The sequence below is a fragment of the Tripterygium wilfordii genome, chromosome 4, assembly GCF_013401445.1.
Source record: "Tripterygium wilfordii isolate XIE 37 chromosome 4, ASM1340144v1, whole genome shotgun sequence".
In the NCBI taxonomy this organism is placed as follows: Eukaryota; Viridiplantae; Streptophyta; class Magnoliopsida; order Celastrales; family Celastraceae; genus Tripterygium; species Tripterygium wilfordii.
In genome coordinates, this window is record NC_052235.1 from 11,677,171 (window position 1) to 11,691,089 (window position 13,919).

The 13,919-nt window shown below is 41.5% G+C and overlaps 1 pseudogene; it reads left to right on the top strand.

Moving 5' to 3' along the window:
* The first annotated feature begins 13,405 nt into the window (after positions 1 to 13,405).
* The window catches only part of LOC119998012, a 3,100-nt pseudogene continuing 2,586 nt past the window's right edge, over positions 13,406 to 13,919 (top strand).

Sequence of the window (13,919 nt, forward strand, 5' to 3'; positions counted from 1 at the left end):
ACTTGACTGGTTTTCTCAACTGTGGCATCTACGTTTTTCCTTCCCCCGACCATTTCAAGCAGCAACATTCCAAAACTATAAACATCTGACTTACGTGAAGCATTGCCAAAGTTCCTTGAAAATACTTCTGGTGCAATGTAGCCCATGGTGCCCCTTGCTGCAGTCATTGATACAACACTTTGATCCTTGGAACACAATTTTGCCAGAACAAAATCACAGATTTTTGGATTGAAATTTTGGTCTAGCAGTATATTGTGAGACTTGATGTCAAAATGAACAATCCTCTGTTCGCAGCCTTGGTGAAGATACTCAATTCCTTTGCCTATGCCTAGAGCGATGCTATAAAGCTTCTTCCAACTGAGGGATTGGTCATTGTCATTTTTTGAAAATATGAACTTCTCTATTGAATCATTTGGCAAATACTCGTAGATTAGAGCTCTTTTGTATCCGACAGCACAATAGCCAACCAAGCGAACCACATTAACATGGTGAATTCGACCCATCGTTCCCACTTCGTTGATAAATTCTACTCCATCTCCCTTGGAATTGTTAAGGATCTTAACTGCAACTATAACTTCAGTAGACAACTTTCCTTTATACACAGTTCCATAACCACCTTGACCCAATTTATCCTTGAAGTCATCTGTAATCGTCTTGATGTCATTGTAAGTGTATCTTGCAGGCTTAAAAGCCTTGTAATCCTCCAAAAACGTCTCTACCCTCGCTTGATTCTCTTCCTGTATCCTTTTCACTCTGTGCGCATGGTAAAATGCTAAGAATAGAAGCACAACTATGATGGTATCGAGGGCAGAACCTGTAATCAACAATATATTTCCTACATATACAGAAGAGAAAACAAAAAAAAATCTTTGTGCATATTTTCTGCACACGGTCTCAATCTGGTTCAAATCTTAGCCAACTAAGCCTTGTTGAATATATATGTTTGAGTGATTACAAAAGCATGATTGATTGAACTTTGATCCATAATGCACATGAGAAATCTTAGACCTATATGTCCTACCCAAAATGCATGGGAATTTGATTTATTGAACTAACATGGACTAACATTGCAAGAAGCCCTAACAACGCTGACATACCATGTCTTGAGTTTAGTTGTGTGTAGGATGATTAAGTTGACCAAGTATCAACATGGTGACCTTAACCAAACTGTAATGAAGACTTAATCATAGTCAAACATGATTAAGAAAGTCATTTTCGTGGTCAACCATGGTCTGAATATGTAAAGAATATATTGGAGCTTAAATGGAGCCAATTGAAGAAAAGTTGACTTTCTGGTAAGAGTCAAATTCAATGGACTGACGGGCAGATGACATGGACGTGATGACATGGCACATGAAGTGGATACATGAAATGGATTAATGGATCCAAAAAGTGCTACAAGTCAACAATAGAGATTTAAAGCCAAAAAGCAAGAGGAGACATGAAATAAATGCCTCACATTTTCAAGACCTCTTTTGCTACAAAAGAGACATAGTTTGCTGGAAAAGCACTTTGGAAAGAGACAAAGGAAGGTGATTTATTTCAAAGGTTTTCCTCATCCAATGGTCCACATTCCTTCCCTCCAAAATATCTTTTTGATCCATTGGTCCAAGATTAAACCTTTCCACTACACCTTTTTATCCAATGGCTATCTTTAAACCTTCCTCATCTAATGGCCATTATTCCTCCCAGCAAAGAGAGACTTGTTGTAATCATTTTCACACTTCTCTAAGCCTTCTAACAGCTATATTGATCCAAGGGTCCATATTTCTCATATCTAATCCAATGACCCTCATTTCGTGAGCTTACACTCCACAATTTCTACAAAAATTAACTCTTTGTCTATGGTGCATAGACTTGGCCGAAAATTACTCTTTCTCTCTCAGTGTTCTTCATCTTCTAAGTATTCATTCTTTCACTCATTCATTCCTTGATTACATACTTGATTTTGAAGAGAGATCATACACACTAGCCAAGCAAAGCTTTATTGTTACTCTTGAGCCTTTCTTACCTGATTCTTATCATTTCCTTAAGAGCCATTTTCTTGCTTGAACAATCTGATTTCCAGAACATAAAAGGCCATTCTGAAACTTTCATTTCATACATTTGAACCTTCATCATTTGATTCAAGCTAGTAGCTATATATTTAAGGTCCATAAATCCTAGCAACTAAAATACTATAAAACTGTCCAGATTTTCACCATACCATATCCAGCTACCTAAGAGCCTTATTTGAACCTAAACACTACCATATCTAGCTACTAAAAGAGCCATCCCTTGAGCTTAAACTTCTTCTCTACCCGGCTGCCATAAAGAGCCTATTTGAGAGTTCAACTTGTTGATTTGTGTTCTCGGTGAGCCCGAGGTGTATTGTTGATAAGAGTTTGTGTGGAGAGCTAGAAACCACACTGATTGTAAAGTTTTGGTGTTTGGCTTCAAAACACTAGTTGTATGACTTCCGCTTGACTCGATTGAATAAGCCATAGTGGAGTGTTTTAAATTCCCAAGGGTGACTTGGGGAGTGGAGTAGGCTTGGGTTAAGCCGAACCACTATAAATCTCTTTGCCCTCTTTACTTTACAGCAATTTCATTTTAGCATATCATACTTGTATTGCATACTTGAAATTGGACATCTAGGGTGCTAGAATCAAGCTTGTGCATATATTTGTTGAATCTGATTTTGTGCTTCATTACAACCTGTTTTAGTGTGTGATTTTCATTTTTGATCATTTGACTTGATTATTGTTATTAAGTTTGCTTTATGTGATTGTCTTTGTCTAAATTTGATTAAGTCCACAATTCACCCCCCTCTTGTGGTGCCATCCGATCTAACAAGCCTAGCCTACCAATAGTTTTGCAGGAAAACTGATAAATAAGGTAAAGAAAATCAGTAAGCAGAACAAAGTATGAAGATTACACCTTTCTTTTCTCTTAGCTTTCCATAACACTCAATCTTTGTACTGGTAGTGTTCCATCTGAAATTCTTGTCTACGCTTTCACACTCCCTGGAGTCTAGTTCAGCCCAATTCAAATGAAGAACAACACGTCCATCATGCACTATCTCATAGGGAACTGATAAGATGTCATACATTTTGCTGTAATTAATAATGGTATCACTGGAGTAATATATGTATTTATCTGAAGGAACAAAATAAACCGGGTCTCGTGCGTTGCTCTCAAGGCAAGTCACCCTACCATATCCTCTTGAACTATCAAAACACTTGAAAAAAGTGTAGTCGGACAGATATGAATAAAAATAATTGCAAGGGGAGGCTGATATGCTGAGGTTTCTAATGTTGCTTGGTAGGAAACTATAAGGGTTAGAGACATGAGTCACTTGGGCCTTGTAATTTATTTTCTTGACTAGGAGTTTGGCTGAACCTGGCAGCTCCAACACTGGTTGCTCCTTTTCATTGCAAGATATGTCAAATCCAGGATAGCCATAGTGACTTTGGGTGCCTCCATTCATCTGGAAGGGAAATCGGATGGCTGGACCACGGTCGCCGCACTTTCTTTCAAAGCACTTGTCTTGTCCTGTTGTTGTGACTGCCAATATTAGCCAAAACAAATACAACAGCATTTGATTGGAGATGCTCATCTCAGAGAGTTTTTTTTAGCTATCTGGCTTTGTGTTTAGATTCAATAAGATATTAGCCCAGGATTTCCTTCCATAAGTAGCCACTTAAGTCAACATGACTTAACCCTAACCGTGTTTCTGTGGTCCTGACTTTTCAAAAGGGACCACTAAGAACAGCCAGCTTATCATCTTCATTTTCAAATCTATAAATCAACCATCCAAAATCATGTATTGTTAGCATAGCTTCACACTTCCAAGAGTTTACAATTATATGATTGAGAGCTCTAAAAGCAGGAAACTTCCCTGCCACATATCCCACAACACAGAATTTCTAGATATCACAGTTATCATCCAAATCTTCATCTGACAGAGTACAGTTCTTCGTAGCATTAATATCAGAATAATGTTCTAGCTTAGGGCAACTTTCAGAACTTCTATTAGCACTAAATAAATCTTTCCACTTTCCAACTACAGGTTCTACAACTTTAGGCATACCTGGAATGGCCTGAGATCCCACTTCCACAGTAGCTGGAACATTCTCTTGATTCCTTGCATTAGTTGAATTCGTAATACCATCACAACTAGCATTAGGTGAAACATTGCCAGATCCACCATCACCCCTGACACACCCAGACACAAAAACCCTCAGCGGAGCATGAGAATTAAAGAATTTAGAACCTCCACCAGAACTCTCCTCCGTAAGAGAGTAATCCAACAACTCCTCATCAGAAGCGTCATTGTCAGAGCAGTCCTCCACTAGCACACGCTCTTGAGTAGAAATTGGGCTCTCAAACCCTCTCGCAGCCATCACACCTTCCGCATTCATCAGATACTTACTCGGACCAAAACCCCCCACCAGGGTTTTCAAGACCGAACCGTCAATCTTGTCCGAACCTAGATCATCTAGATTGTCCAAAGATCGCGGCCCACAAGGCGCTACCAAAGCAAGCACCGCGTTTTCGTGGAGTTCCAGTTGGGCCTTAAAATGGCCACCGGATATGTCCGTTTTTAAAAACAGTAACATTGATCGGCTAATGTTACTGTTTTAAAATGGTAACATTGGTCGGGTTAATGTTTCTCTTTTGAAAAAAAAACTTCAAATCATGCTGATTCAGTTGACAGTTCGTCCCACCACCACCAATGTTGAACTCTCCTCACTGAGATGCACAATGCCCAGTCATATTTGGACCAAAATGACCACTAAAAAAATATAAGAGAGAGAGAGAGATGTAGTAATGAGAGAAAGAGAGATATGCAACATGAGAGAGAAAGATGCAATGATGAGAGAGATTTAGTAGAGAGAGAAGATGTAGTGAGATGAGAGAGATGTAGCATAGAGAGAAAGTAACAAGAGAGAGAAATCATATTAAATCTAAACCTCTTTGAAAAAAGGACAAAAAAAAACTAGATAAAATTTAAATGATTATAAAAATTAAAAATGGACTAATGAAGGATAAAGTTTTTGCTCGTGAAGGTAATGAAATTATCCGCGAGGCTAGCAAATGGAGTCCTGAACTAGCTGCTGCTTGTGAAGTATGGAAGGAGATCAAATTTGAATTCGAAGCAATGGATACTTTGTAATTCATTCATTACCGTTCGTTCTCTTATCTCTTAATTGAATTGCAATTAAACTCGGCCCAATCTTTTTTTACTAAAAGGATTGAGCCGAATACAAAGATCCTATGGATCCTTAGGATTGGTGGATTCTTTTCTATCCCGTAGTTTCAGATCATGAATCGAGCTGAGTATTATAACTTCTTCTACCCATCCTGTATATTGTCCTTTTTATTCCGTATTAAAAGGGAAACCTATTAGTATATGAGAATGGACAAATTTCTTTTCTTAGGAATAGAACATAACACATACAAGATTCGTCACTACAAAGGCCTCCTTATTGAGTTGCTTCAAAGTCTTCTTACCCCGAGAAGCTGAGGTTGTGAGCTTCTTCCTGTTCTTCGCCATCAAGAAATCGAGAAGATAGAGAACAAGAACAATCAGGTCAAAATCGGAATCGGGAGGGAAAGAAATTTTCGAGAAATCGAGAGCATCTCTCTCTAACTTTCTCTCTCCTTGCACTATGAGAGCTCTTTCTACTGAGAACTCTTTCTTTTTTTTTATCAAATGTAAGTATGTATTGAAGATCAAAAAGATACACAACTGGAAAAACCAGAGAGTTAATATACAACACAACCACCCTGTAAATGCCAGGGGAACAAACTGGGACGGACCTAGTGAGGCTAACTGAGAACTCTTTCTTGATCAGAATGTAAGTATATTAAAGACCAAAAGCGAAACAAAAACTGGAATGTCCAAAAGAGTCTATATACAACAAACAAAACCCTGACAGGCCAGGGGGGCAAGCTGAGCAGAACAACCCAGGAAACCAAAGCAACCTAGCTAGAAACAAGAAGCCAAAACCAACTAGTGAGGTTAGTCAAGAAAACCACTAAGACAAGATTTCAAGACTAACACCATTACAAAAAACTACAAGAGAAGTAGAAAACCACAACAGCAGCACGAAGGTCCCCTCCAGAACCAGGACCAGCAACTCCAAGCTCAATCAGTAAAGACCAACTCTAGTAGCCATAAGACAAGCAAGCAGCCACAACAGCCAACACCAGCTCCCACAGCAAGCTCAAACAAGAAGCTCCACCCAAGACCCCAAGAAACAGGCAACAAGGACAGTAGAAAAACCTCCCAAGCCAACAAAACAACAACTATCAACCGACTGAGAGCTCTAGAATCAAGGCAGCAGTTGTAAAAACCAGGGTTGCCAAACTGAACCCCACCAGCAAAACCACCCCACACCAGCAACCAATCAGAAAAAACAGCAAACGACAACACACTCAACCAGCTCCAAAAACCAGCCTAACCAGAAACCAAAAGCAGAACCCAGCAACCACCATAAGCCAACAGCATAAACAAAACCCTCATCAGTACCCAGGGAGGCAACCAACAGAAGAGGTTAACCAACACCCAGAAAGAGAAGATAGATCTAGTAGTAGGAGAACAAAGCTAGCCAACAACCAGATTAGAGAAGATAGATCCAACAGCAAAAGATCATTCCAAACACGCAGATCAACACTAGCAGGCAGCAAACCTCTTTTAACTGAGGTTAGCAATCCAGGGTGAGACAGAAGCAGGTTCCTGAACATGAAAGTACAAAATAGAAAAAAGAGAACCTTAAACCGATGCACCAAGGCAGGCATTAGCTTACTAGCCTTCTTAAAGACCCTCCTATTTCTTTCGTACCAAACATGGTAAACAAATAGGCCCAAAGCCACTTTTTTCATTCTAACATGTATGCTTTTCTGGCTACTATTAAAGCTTCTTAATGTACTCTTTAGAGTACTTAAGTTTGCAGTGATATTGAGCCAAATCCTCACCTTTCTAGAAAAGGTTTTAACCCAGTCACATCTGAAAAAAAGATGACTATGTGACTCCTCTTCCTGCCTACAGAAACTGTAAATGTGTTAGTGGGGATAAACCTCAGCTTATCCTTAGTCCTTAACCTACCCTTAACAGCCAGCCAAAGAATAAGTGAGTGCTTGGGAAGAGACCAAGACTCCCACACAACCTTGGACCAAGTTACCTTAGGTTTTTTAGGTATGAGAAATTCATAAGCATTCTTGGACAAAGAACCAGGAGTTTCATTCCATTCCTGTAGTTTCTGAATTGTTTGAGCAACTCCATCAGCTGCAAACACAAGCTGGTCCCTGAGTTGAATGATAAACTTCCAGAGATGAGAGGCAGTAGACTGAGGTAGGACTCCCCAAACAGTGTCATGGGCCATATAGTAGTGGTGAATCCATTTGACCCAAAGAGAGTCAGTCTTAGCATGAATATTCCATAACTGTTTAACCATGAAACCCCAATTTCTTACTTGCAGATTAAACAGACCAAGACCCCCCTCGAGCTTGGGAACACAGACATCATCCCAAGTAACCAAGGCTGACTTGCTTCTAGTAGTATCACCAGTCTAGAGGAAATTTCTACAAATGCTAGTAATTTTCTGGATAACTTGAGAGGGCAAGGGAAAAATCCCAATCCAGAATTGCTATACACCCTACAGGACAGTTCTGATCAGCTCCAGTCTACCTGCATAAGACATATATCTACCCATCCAACTTTGAATGGAGGATTGCAGCTTGAGGTAGAGAGGAGAGAATTGACTAGCAAGTAACCTATGAGGGCTTAGAGGCACTCCCAAATAGGTGAAAGGAAAGCTTCCCTCCCTGAAGCCTGTGTTACACGAAATGGTGCCCTTGTGAAGCTGACATACTCCACCAAAAAAAATAGAGGACTTGGAGGCATTAACAGAAAGACCAGAAACTTTACATAAATCCAGAAGCTCATGATGCAAGATATTGACAAAAGCTATATCTCCTCTGGATAGCAACAAAATATCATTCGCAAAAGCAAGGTGAGAGAGCTTTAGAGTGTCACACTTAGAGTGAAATCTGAAGCCAAGCTTAGAGGTAGCCACATTCAACTGTCTGGAGAAATACTCCATGCAAGTGATAAAAAGATAAGGGGATAAAGGATCACCTTGCCTTATGCCACACTTCCCATGAAAAAAACCATACAAGTCCCCATTAAGAACAACTGAGAAAGAGGAGGTTTCCACACATTGCATCACCCAATGGACAAAATGTCTAGGAAAGCCAAGCATCCTGAGAAGGTTCTTGATAAAAGGCCACTGCACAGAGTCAAAAGCTTTCTTGAAATCAATCTTGATGATGCACTTAGGACTAGTTCTCTTTCTAGCATAATGCCTTAGCATTTCTTCAAGTAGGTGGATATTATCTACCATATTTCTACCTCCCAAAAAAGCATTTTGACTTGGACTGATTATACCCTTGAGGGCTTAAGCAAGCCTGTCAGCCAAAATCTTAGATATCACCTTATAAACAACATTACAACAGGAAATGGGCCTAAAATCAGTCACATTAGAGATATGGGAAGTCTTAGGAACCAAATCAATAATTGAATGGTTGATCTGCCTCAACATCTGCCCAGAAGCAAAGAAATCCTTGATAGCACTACAAAAATCACTTCCTACCACAATCCAAGCTTTCTTAAAGAAAGCAGAGGAGAAGCCATCAGGGCCAAGGGCTTGTCATCCCCAATAGAGAATAAAGCAGCTTTAACAGTCTCATCAGTTACAGGAGCCAGGAGCACAGAATGAGAGGTCTCATCTAGACATGGGCCACTACCAACAACCTCCTCCTTCAAATTAGCAATTTGCTTAGAGGTTCCAAGAAGGGATTCATAGTAATTAACAAATTCATCCCTCATTGCCTCAATAGAGCAAGTAGGCTCACCAGTATCAGTCTGAATAGCAGCAATAAATCTTCTTCTGTGATTTTGATTCAACAAAGAGTGAAAAAACTTAGAGCATCTATCACTCCCTTTAAGAAATTGAAGCTTGAGCTTTTGAGAAAAAATTTCCTCTCAACACACTGAAGGTTTAACAGAGAAGCTTTGAGCTGGCTTTCTTTATCAATCAACTGCCCATTATTAAAGTCAGATTGTAAAAGAGTATGGTGCTGCTCAAGCTCAAAAGAAGCCTTAGCAACCCTCTAAAAAATGTGACTACAATGGTTTCTATTAAGCAACTTCAGGGGGGACTTCAAGGCTTTGAGCTTCTTACATAACCTAAACATAGGAGAGCCTTGGATGAGTAACTGCCAATGAGTTTCAACCAAGTCCAGAAAAATATCATGGTCAGCCCACATATTAAAAAAAATTTGAAAGGCCTGTTGCGCTTTGGGGGATCATTACCAATCTGAATCTTGACAGGGGAATGATCAGAGGAAGCACTAGCAGTTAAGAAATGAACATTACAGTGCAGGTTATGAGCATTCCAGTTAGGGCTGACTAGAACCCTATCAAGCTTGCACCAGACCTTACCATTTGTCCAAGTGAAATGACAGCCAGTGTAGTTAATATCAAGCAGGCCAAGATCAGAGCAGTAGTTCACAAAATCAGAAGTTTCATAAGAGGTCACCATACTCCAATTATGCTTGTCTTGCTGAGAAAAGAGGGAGTTGAACTCCCCAGAAAGAATCCAAGGAGTAGACGAGCACCATCTCCTCAAATCATCCCACAAAAACCTCCTGGCAGAGATGGTGTTATAACCATACACAAAAGTAATAAGAAAACTCTTATGATTCACCAGAGAGGTTAACTTGACATGCATAGCCTACAAGGAGCAATCAATCAACTCTAAATTTACCTTAAGAGAAATCCAGAACAAAACAATTCTGCCAGTAGAGTTGGTAGTAGCATTATTCATGCTCTTCCAATACTTAAGCCTTAATCTATGCATAAAATAAATCTTAGAGAGAGGCAACTTGGTTTCAAGAAAACACATAACATAAACACAGTGTCTCTTCATGAAGCTGATAGCCTCATGCTGCTTCAGGGGACTATTAAGACCCCTGATATTCCAAGATGCAATAATCATTTATAGATATGCAGGGAGGTACCCCTGTCCCCCCCATTTTTAGAGGTACCTGAAATAGCTTTCCTGATTGAATTTCTGGTTGAGACTCCCTCCACAGATTTGGCAACTCTGATAGTGGGATTGGCATTCTGAAAACCCTCCATTCTAGGCTTAGAAGCCATCCTAGAGTCTGACCCTCCTACAGTTGAAGGTTACACCCCAGAGCTCCTGTTCTTCTTGCCTCTAACCAGATGCCAGTCCTCTTCATTAACTTCCAATTGCATTGGATCAAAAGCAGAATCTCCAGCAAGATCAGTCTGCATTTGGACCTCCACAGAATCTTGTGGAGCTGGATCAATAGGTTTTGGAGACTTAGTCAATCTATCCGAGACACTGACCCTCCCCACCCTTTCAGAAGCAATTTCACCATGCACAGGAGCTTTAGAACAAACACCAGAAGTATGGCCAATGATCTTACAGTGCCTGCAAAACTTTGGCAAAGTTTCATAGATAACAGATTGCTCTATAGGGTCACCACTAGGTAGCAAAATGTCAATAGAGCTTAGTAAATCTCCCATTAGGTCAAGCTCAACCAACACTCTAGCATAAGATAGTTGCGCCATTGTTGCAGTAAGGCTATCACACTGCAGAGGCTTTCCAAGATAGCTTGAAATTTTTGATAGGCATCTAGCAGACCAGTATTTTAAAGATAGGTTTGGAAACTTTACCAAGACTGGAACCCTTGCCATCTCCTCATTGTCAAAATCAAAGTACTCAGACATGGTCTTCAGAACAAGAGGCCTACCATAAACTAGGTAAGGGCCACCCTCTAACACCTTGTTCTTAACATCTTCACTAGCAAATTTATAAACCAGCCAACCAGAGTCATGGAGGGTTAAATATGCTTCACACTTCCAAGAAGTATCAATCAGGTTTTTAATAGCCCTATACCCTGGGAATTTACCAGCAACATACCCAACCACACATCTCTTCCAAACGTCTTCATTCTCATCAAAATCATCAATAGAAATGACACAGTTCTTCTTAACACTCAAATCAGGAAAATGTTGAAGTTTAGGACAACTATCAGAATTTCTATTTTAGGAAAAGAGAGCTCTCCACTTACCATGAGTAGAAGTCCCCTCCTTGGCCACACCAAGGTCAGCAGCCATTATAGCAGCATTTTCAGGTTCCTTTCCCGACCCTTCATCATCACCTCCTTCATCCAGAGGTAACAGATTGTCATCAGGCTCATCATTCAACGTTGCTTTAACAGGGGAAGTAGTGAAGAACTTAGAACCTTCCTCGTCTGACTGGGTATAGTCCACTTGTTCTTCTTGGGAGCCATCATTCTCAGCAAAAACATCCTCCAAAAGAACACGATCTTGACTGGGAGAATCTCCAACTAATCCCAATTAATCTACACGACCAAAATCATCAGTGGTTAACAGGTATTTGGCCACAGTAGAACCCCCAACTAGGATTTACGACCCAACGTGTTCTTCCAACAGTCTAGAAGCGGGGACTTTACTCGAACTAAGTCCAGGAGCCATTCCCACGAGCTCAGATTGAACATTCCGCTTAGAAATCGAAGCTGGCAGAGCCAGAATCGTGTTTTTCAATAAAACAGCCTGAGTGTCCTCCTGGATCTGCTTCAACGATTTCTTCACCTTATCCCATGAGCCAGGAGTAGCAACTATCGCTTTCCGTCTATTCTTAGCCATTATCAAAGAACAAGAGCACAAGAAACACTCAATCGCAACATAGGATCATCGGGAGGGAAAGTGTATTCTCGAGGAATGAGAGCTTCTCTCTCTAACTTTCTCTCTCTTTCTTGACTGAGAGCTCTTTCTTGGTTCTAACTGAGAACTCTTTCTTTTTTTTGATCAAAATGTAAGTATATTAAAGATCAAAAGGAAAACAAAAACTAGAATGTCCAGAGAGTCTAAATACAACAAACAAAATCCTAACAAGAAACAAGAAAACCACTAAGAGATTTCAAGACCAACCCCATCACAAAAAACTATAAGAGAAATAGAAAACCACAACAGCAGCACAAATGTCCCCTCCAGAACCAGGACCAGCAACTCCAAGCTCAATCAACAAAGACCAACTCCAGTAGCCACAAGACAAGCAAGTAGCCATAACAGCCAACACCAGCTCCCACAATAAGCTCAAACAAGAAGCTCCACCCAAGACCCCAAGAAACAGGCAACAAGGACAGCAGAAAAACCTCCCAAGCCAATTCTATGGGTGGCGGTGCATGGCTGTTCTTAGTTGGTGGAGCAATTTGTCTGGTTAATTCCATTAACGAACGAGACCTCAACCTACTAACTAGCTACGCGAAGGCATCCCTCCGCGGCCAGCTTCTTAGAGGGACTATGACCGCTTAGGCTGAGGAAGTTTGAGGCAATAACAGGTCTGTGATGCCCTTAGATGTTCTAGGCCGCACACGTGCTACACTGATATATTCAACGAGTCTATAGCCTTGGTCGACAGGCCCGGGTAATCTTTGAAATTTCATCGTGATGGGGATAGATCACTGCAATTGTTGGTCTTCAACTAGAATTCCTAGTAAGCGTGAGTCATCAGCTCGCGTTGACTACGTCCCTGCCCTTTGTACACATCGCCCGTCACTCTTATCGATTGAATGGTCCGGCGTAGTGTTCGGATCGTTGCGACATGGGTGGTTCACCGCTGGCGACGTCACGAGAAGTCCACTGAACCTTATCATTTAGAGGAAGGAAAAGTCGTAACAAGGTTTTCGTAGGTGAACCTGTGAAAGGATCATTATCGAAACCTGTAAGACAGATGACCCGCGAACAAGTGAAAACTAACGCGGGTGATGGGCCTTTTAGGCCGATCGCTCGAAGTCCAATGGGATGGATGTGGGAAAATACAGCTCCCAGACGCAAATTACGCCAAAGAACCAAAAGAAGATGTGCGCTCTCTTCGCTTGGAAACAGTGCCGTAGGGGGTTGCGTCGTCGTCCATATTATATATGAAACTACTCTCGACAATAGAATCTCAGCTCTCGCATCGATGAAGAATGTAGCGAATACTTGGTGTGAATTGCAGAATCTCGTGAACCATCGAGTTTTTGAACACAAGATGCGCCCGAAGCCGTCAGGCCGAAGGCACGCCTACTTGGGTGTCACGCAACGTCGCCAATAATCCCCTCACCCCCTGCATAGGGAATAGTTAGGGGTGGCGGTTATTCGCCTCCTGTGTGCTCCCGCTCGTGATTGGCCCAAAAAATAGCCCCTTGGCGATGGCAGTCAGGGCATGCGGTGGTTGGAAACACTAGCTCCTTAAAAACCACTGCGGGCAAGCCTCATTGACGGGGAGCAAAAGACCCTGACGCAAGCGTCCTAGCAAAGCGACCCTAGGTCAGGTGGGAACACCCGCAGAGTTTAAGCATATCAATAAGCGGAGGAAAAGAAACTTACAAGGATTCCCTTAGTAATAGCGAGCGAACCGGGAAGAGCCCAGCTTGAGAATCGATCGCCCTCGGCATTTGAATTGTAGCATGGAGAAGCATCCTCAGTGACGAACCGGGCCCAAGTCCCCTAGAAGGGGGCACCAGAAAGGGTGAGAGTCTCGTCGTGCCCGGACCCTATCACCCCACGAGGCGCTATCGATGAGTCGGGTTGTTTGGGAATGCAGCCCAAATCAGGCGGTAAATTCTGTTCAAGGGTAAATACGGGCAAGAGACCGATAGCGAAAAAGTACAGCGAGGGAAAGATGAAAAGGACTTTGAAAAATGAGTCAAAGAGTGCTTGAAATTATAGGGAGGGAAGCGGATGGGGGCCGGCGATGCGCCTGGTCGGATGTAGAATGGCGAAAGCCGATCCACCGATCGGCTTGGGACGTGGATCGACGAGGATTACGACA